Source organism: Salmo salar, chromosome ssa13 (assembly GCF_905237065.1).
Source record: "Salmo salar chromosome ssa13, Ssal_v3.1, whole genome shotgun sequence".
Classification (NCBI taxonomy): Eukaryota; Metazoa; Chordata; class Actinopteri; order Salmoniformes; family Salmonidae; genus Salmo; species Salmo salar.
Genome location: NC_059454.1, coordinates 114214024 through 114221237, shown reverse-complemented (window position 1 = coordinate 114221237; position 7214 = coordinate 114214024).

The following is a 7214-nucleotide window of genomic DNA, read 5'->3' as shown; positions in this document are numbered from 1 at the left end:
GAACAAATCATTGGCGAAAGCATGATGTAATCTATGACAGGATTTGATGTTGCTGTGCCCACCTGCCTGTCCTTCAGCTTTACTGATAGTCAGAGATGAGATTGTTTTCACCTATTTCATTTGTTGGGTTCCACGGGTAGACCATCATTGTCCATAATAATTTGTTCTTAACTGACTTGCCTAGTTAAATAAAGGTTAAATATATATTTTTTCAATAAATGAGAGAAAAGGTACAGTTTAGGTGATGTCAGTGCTCAGTTTGGAACATATTCCACAACCTCAGGAGACATGACGGCACATGTCAGCTAGTCAGTGTGGAGGAAAGTTGACAGTAGGGAAGTTGATGAAATGGCATAAGTTTATACTGACCTACAAAGGCAAAATACAGTATATACGAATTTGATCTGTTGTAACGGCCAAGTATATTGTCTGATTAATGTGGTATTTGTTTCCTGAGACAAGAACAAACCAGTGAATCAGAATATATAATGCAGTATCAGAAAGTGCTGTCTGTCTAGACAGAAAAAGTCAGATTTTGCAGTAAAATAAATTACATATTTACTGTGTTTTGCCTTTGTAGGGCAGTATGGGGTATGCACTATAGAATATGCAGTCAAAATGAATAGTACCGTTCCATATGAACATTCCATAGACGTTTAGAAATGTCCATCTGAACTGAATTAGGAACCATACTTCTTCAAGTTGAGGGACACTTTGTCTCAGTTACATCATGGGGACAAATACTATTTGTCAGACATCAGAACAACTACACTGTATTCTGACCCAATCACCTCTTAATGTTGTTTTCCTTTTCTGGTGTGTTGTTTTCTCTGATTTAAACAAAAAAAGACTAAATTATCATGACACAAGGTGAGACCCAGATGCAGACACAGGAGGAAGATGGTTGGAGTCTTACAATGTTTATTCATCCAAAAGGAGTAGGCCAGAAAATAGTTGTGGACAGACAAAAGGTCAAAACCAGATCAGAGTCCAAGAGGTACAGAGTGGCAGACAGGCTCGTGGTCAAGGCAGGCAGAATGGTCAGGCAGGTGGGTACAAAGTCTAGAACAGGCAAGGGTCAAAACCGGGAGGACTAGAAAAAAGGAGAAATGCAAAAAGCAGGAGAACGGGAAAAACACTGGTTGACTTGGAAACATACAAGACGAACTGGCACAGAGAGACAGGAAACAGGGATAAATACACTGGGGAAAATCAGCGACACCTGGAGGGGGTGGAGACAATCACAAGGACAGGTGAAACAGATCAGGGTGCGATATAAATGTAATTTCCATTTCATTTAGTTGAATCAATCATCTCAAAAGCACTTGCAAAATAACATTTCACAAAAAATTACAACTCTTTAGGAATAATTCATGATTAACCATTTAATCAAGTTAGCCCTCCTCAACAGCTTCAACGGTAGCCCCCAGACCCTGGACACAAGGACCATCTATAATACAAGTCTAACTAATGTATTGTAACAGTAAACATACCTTGCACAAAATCCTGTGATTGTGTGAATGTCACTTTAGGGGCGTTAATATTTATGACCTATTTCTGTAACACTTTATAATAATTTTCATTAATTAACCTGTAGTAAGGCATTTACATTTTTATTAATGTAAACCATTTACTAATCAAATATTTTTGCAGTCCCTAATCTAAAGCGTGAGCTATTTGTTCTTTTGAAATAATGAATCAATGTTTTGAGTGACCTGTGCAATTTCTCACAATAAGAAGACATTTAAGGTGTCGAAATGGACTTGTCACGTTCTGACCTTAGTATGAGGTAATTTTTCCATAGTAGATTGGTCAGGGCATGACAGGGGGGTGTTTTTGTCTATGTATTTTGGGTTTTCTGTTTTCTATGTGGGTTGTCTAGATTGTCGTTCTATGTTGGTGCCGGTATGATTTCCAATCAGAGGCAGGTGTTTTTCGTTGTCTGATTGGAAGCCATACTTAGGCAGCCTGTTTTTCATGGGGTTTTGCGGGTGGTTGTTTTCCGTTTCGTTGTTTGTACCTGACGGGACTGTTGTTGGTCATTTTTGGTATTTCGCAAACTGTTTTCATTAAAAGTAATTATGAGCACTTCACACGCCGCATTTTGGTCTCCTTTAGACGACCCTTATTACAGAACCACCCACCATGATTGGATCAAGCGGCGCGCCCAGGTAGATATGGACACCTGGTCAGTGGAAGAATGGTGGGAAAGGAGAAACTGGACTTGGGGCCAGGTAATCGAAAGATTTCAGAACTTACCTGAAAGAAACGGGAGGCAGCCCCAAAACATTTTTTTGGGGGGGGCACACGAGTAGTTTGGCTGGGCAAGGGTTGAGGCCTGAAGTCAACTACTCGTGCTTTTTGTAGCGAGCATGTGCCTGCCTCTCGCACTCTGTCTCCAGTGCGCCTCCGTAGCACAGTATATCCCGTGCCTGTTCCTCGCACTCTTCCTCTAGTGCGCGTCCATAACCCGGTACGGCCAGTGCCTGCTGTGAGCACTCGGCCCTTAGCGTGTCTCCCCAGTCCGGTGAGACCGATTCCTGCTCCTCACACTCACCCTCCAGTGTGCATTCATAACCCGGTACAGCCAGTGCCCTGCTGTGAGCATTCGGCCCTTAGTGCGTCTCCCCAGTCCGGTGAGACCGATTCCTGCTCCTCGTAAAAAGCCTCCAGTGATAGTCGATGTTCCGACGCCCGTAAGAATGATCCTTGGCGAGGAACCTATTGAAAGGATCCATGGCATAGAGTCAGTAGCAACGATCATAAGTCCGGAACCGATGATGACGCTGTTCCGTCTGGAGCCTCCGGCGACGCTTCTCAGCCCGGAGCCTCCGGCGACGCTCCTCAGCTTGGAGCCGCCAGCGACGCTCCTCAGCTTGGAGCCGCCAGCAAAGCTCCTCAGCCTGGAGCCGCCAGCGACGCTCCTCAGCTTGGAGCCGCCAGCGACGCTCCTCAGCCTGGAGCCGCCAGCGACGCTCCTCAGCCCGGAGCCTCCAGCGACGCTCCTCAGCCTGGAGCCGCCATTGACGCTCCTCAGCCCGGAGCCGCCAGCGACGCTCCTCAGCTTGGAGCCGCCAGCGACGCTCCTCAGCCTGGAGCCGCCAGCGACGCTCCTCAGCCTGGAGCCGCCAGCGACGCTCCTCAGCCTGGAGCCGCCAGCGACACTCCTCGGCCCGGAGCCTTCAGCGGAGGTCTATGGCCCAGAGCCTTCAGCGGAGGTCTATGGCCCAGAGCCTTCTGTGGAGGTCTACGGCCCAGAGCCTTCTGCGGAGGTCTGTTGCCCAAAGCCAAGGGAAGCCTAGGATGACTCTGTGTACGGGTGCGGTGATGTTGAGGAAGGGAAGGCTTTCCTGGTGCATCGGTCCCACGGTGAGAGTGAGTGGTGCTGTGATGTGCGTAACTGTGCTGGATCCCAATGGTCGTTTATCCAGGGCTTGGACAGGAAAAGGAGAGGATAGCGGGTATGAAGTTTAGTTCAGGGAGGAGGTGAGGGCCTGGTCGATGAAGATCTCTGCAGCACTGGAGTCCACTAGAGCTGTAGAGACAACATTTGAGGGACAGCTAGCCAGTGAAATGGGACTCAGAAATGGTTTGGTGGAAAACGATGATAATGGAATACTCACACCTACCCTGGGAGATGGAAGGTCACGGGGCCACCAATCTGCTCTAGTTGACCCCGGGGTGGGACGCACCGGACACCACTGAAGCTGGCACACCTCCTGGCCGCAATAGGGGACAGGGCACCAGCTGTCTCCGGCGACGCCGCTTTGCCAAGGAGAGGTGTGTGCCCACTTCCTTCCCTTCCTCCTGAGGCTCTGCCTCAGGACAGCCAAAGGAGGTAGGCGAGTGGCGAGGTGGAAACCGGCGCTTCCGAAGAAGGTTATCCAGACGGATGGCCATCGGGATGAGAGCGTCCAAGGATATGTTGTCATCCCGACATGCCAACACCATCTGGACCTCTTTGTGCAGTCCACTGCGGAATAGAGTGCGGAGCACCAGCTCATTCCATCCGCTGGAGGCTGTCACACTCCGAAAGGTGAGCGCCTAATCCACAGTGATCTGGGCACCCTGCTGGAGTTGGAAAAGTCTCTCACTTCCCTTTCTGCCCTCTGGAGGATGGTCGAAGACTGCCCTGAACAGAGCCATGAACTTCTCAAAGGAACCCAGCTCTTCCTCTCCTCTCTCCCAGATGGCTGTAGCCCATTCCAATGACCGTCCGGTCAGCAGGGAAATGATCGTGACAACCTTGGAACACTCAGTGGAGGGGGCTCCCGTCTGATAGGCGATCTAAAAGGAGCACTGGAGGAGGAAGCCACGGCATTTCGATGTAGTGCCATCATACTTCTCCGGAAGGGACAGTCGGGCATTGCTGACCTGGGTGGACGGCTCGGGACGGCTTGGGGACTGGCTCACTGTGACGATCCCGTGGTAGGAGGCCCTACATCAGGGGTTTGGAGAACCTTGCTGGTGGTGTCGAGGCGGTGGAGAACACGGAGGACCTCCTTCATGGCCGTACCCAGTAGAGCCAGCTGGTGGTGTCGAGGCAGTGGAGAACGTAGAGGACCTCCTTCATGGCCGTACACCCAGAGCCAGCTGGTGGTGTCGAGGCAGTAGAGAACGTGGAGGACCTCCTTCAAGGCCGTACCCAGTAGAGCCAGCTGGTGGTGTCGAGGCGTTTGAGAACCCGGAGGATCATCATCATGGCCATACCCAGTAGAGCCAGCTGGTGGTGGTGAGGCGGTGGAGGACGAGGAGGATGACCTATGATATGAGTAATGTAAGATATGTAAACATTACTAAAGTGGCATTATTTTTAGTGATATTGTTTAACCAACAATGCAGTTCAAGAAATAGAGTTAAGAACATATTATCTAAATAAACTAAAGCACTAACCTCTGTAGCGCCTTGCGGTCGGATGCCGAGCAATTTCTATACCAGGCGGTGATGTTAAGGGTTATAACCATGCAGCATACCAGCAGCATACCACCCTGCATCCCACTGCTGGCTTACTTCTGAAGCAAGGCATGGTTGGTCCTGGTCAGTCCCTAGATGGGAGACCAGATGCTGCTGGAAGTGGTGCTGGAGGGCCAGTAGGAGGCACTCTTTCCTCTGGTCTAAAAAATATCCCAATGCCCCAGGGCAGTGATTTGGGACACTGCCCAGTGTAGGGTGTTGTTTTTCGGATAGGACATTAACCTCTTGACGGTCGCCTAGGATAGGGGGCGCTACAGCGATTTTTGAAAACAATTCGTGCCCATTTTCAATGGCCTCCTACTCAAACTCAGAAGCTAGGATATGCGTATAATTAATATATGTGGATAGAAAACACGCTAAAGTTTCTAAAACTGTTTGAATGGTGTCTGTGAGTATAACAGAACTCATATGGCAGTCAAAACCCCGAGACAGATCTTAACAGGATGTGGAATTCTGAATTGCGGACTCAACTTCATTGCTTTGCCTATAAATCACACTGTGAGCTATGGTTCATTGAGCACTTCCTATTGCTTCCACTAGATGTCCCCAGTCTTTACAAAGTGGTTTGAGTCTCCTACTGTGAGAACTGACTGAATGAGAGTCTGTGGAACGTGGTCACATGGGGAGGGCCATCACCATTATGACGCCGGCGCCCCTGGCTACCCCCACCTTTCGAAACGTTTTGAAAGACAATGAAATCGTCTCCCTTGAATGCTATTGGATCTGTGGTTGAAAAAGGCCCTAGAGATTTATGTTATACAACGTTTGACATGTTTGAACAAACCTAAATAAAAAAAAATCTATTTTGGTAAAAGAGATGTCCCACGGGCAACGGTACTTTTGGTGCAGCCTTCAGAACGCGCTAACAAGAAGACATAAAGGATTCATTTTTTCGAACGAAAATACATTTGTTGTGGACCTGGGATTCCTGGAAGTGCATTCTGATGATGATAATCAAAGGTAAGGGATTTTTGACAATAGTATACAAGACTATATTTGATATGCGATTGTTCCAAGATGGCGCTGACCTGTAACGTTAGCCTATTTTTCTGAGTATCGCATCCCCTTTCATCGCAAAGTATGATTACCCAGTAAAGTTATTTTTAAATATGGCACTGCAGGTGCCTTCAAGAGATGTTAATCTATAAATCTTAGATTGACAATATTACATTTTAAAAATGTTTTCGAATAGTAATTTAGTAAATTGTAGCGCTGTTTCACCGGACGCATTTGAGGAAAAATAGTTGGTCAACGTCACGCGCCGATGTAAAATGCTGTTTTTATATATAAATATGAACTTTATCGCATGTATTGTGTAACATGATGTCCTAGGAGTGTCATCTGATGAAGATTGTCAAAGGTTAGTGCTGCATTTAGCTGTTTTTTGGTTATTAGTGATGCATGTGGTTGGTCGGAAAATGGCTATGTGGCTACTTTTATGATATACTCCTCTAACATAATCTAATGTTTTGCTTTTGCTGTAAAGCCTTTTTGAAATCGGACAACGTGGGTCGATTCAGGAGAGGTGTATCTATAAAACGATATAACATAGTCCTATATTTGGAAAAAAAAAAGATATTACATTTTGTTATATTAATGGCGATAGGATTTTTCGCTGGATGTCCGTCCAGCCAGACCAGGGGTTAAACGGGTGTCCTGACTCTCTGAGGTCATTAACCTGTTACGGCTAGGGGGCAGCATTTGCACGTCTGGATAAAAAAAATGTACCCGATTTAATCTGGTTACTAATCCTACCCAGTAACTAGAATATGCATATACTTATTATATATGGATAGAAAACACTAAAGTTTCTAAAACTGTTTGAATGGTGTCTGTGAGTATAACAGAACTCATTTGGCAGGCAAAACCCTGAGACATTTTCTGACAGGAAGTGGATACCTGATGTGTTGTATTACCTTTAAACCTATCCCATTGAAAAACACAGGGGCTGAGGAATATTTTGGCACTTCCTATTGCTTCCACTAGATGTCACCAGCCTTTACAAAGTGTTTTGAGTCTTCTGGAGGGAGATCTGACCGAACAAGAGCCATGGAACGATGATGTCCCATTAGACACCTGGCGCGCGAGTTCATGTTGGGTACCCTCGTTCCAATACGTTATAAAAGAGTATGCATTCGTCCACCTTGAATATTATTCATGTTCTGGTTAAAAAGGCCCTAATGATTTATGCTATACAACGTTTGACATGTTTGAACGAACGGAAATATATTTTTTCCCCT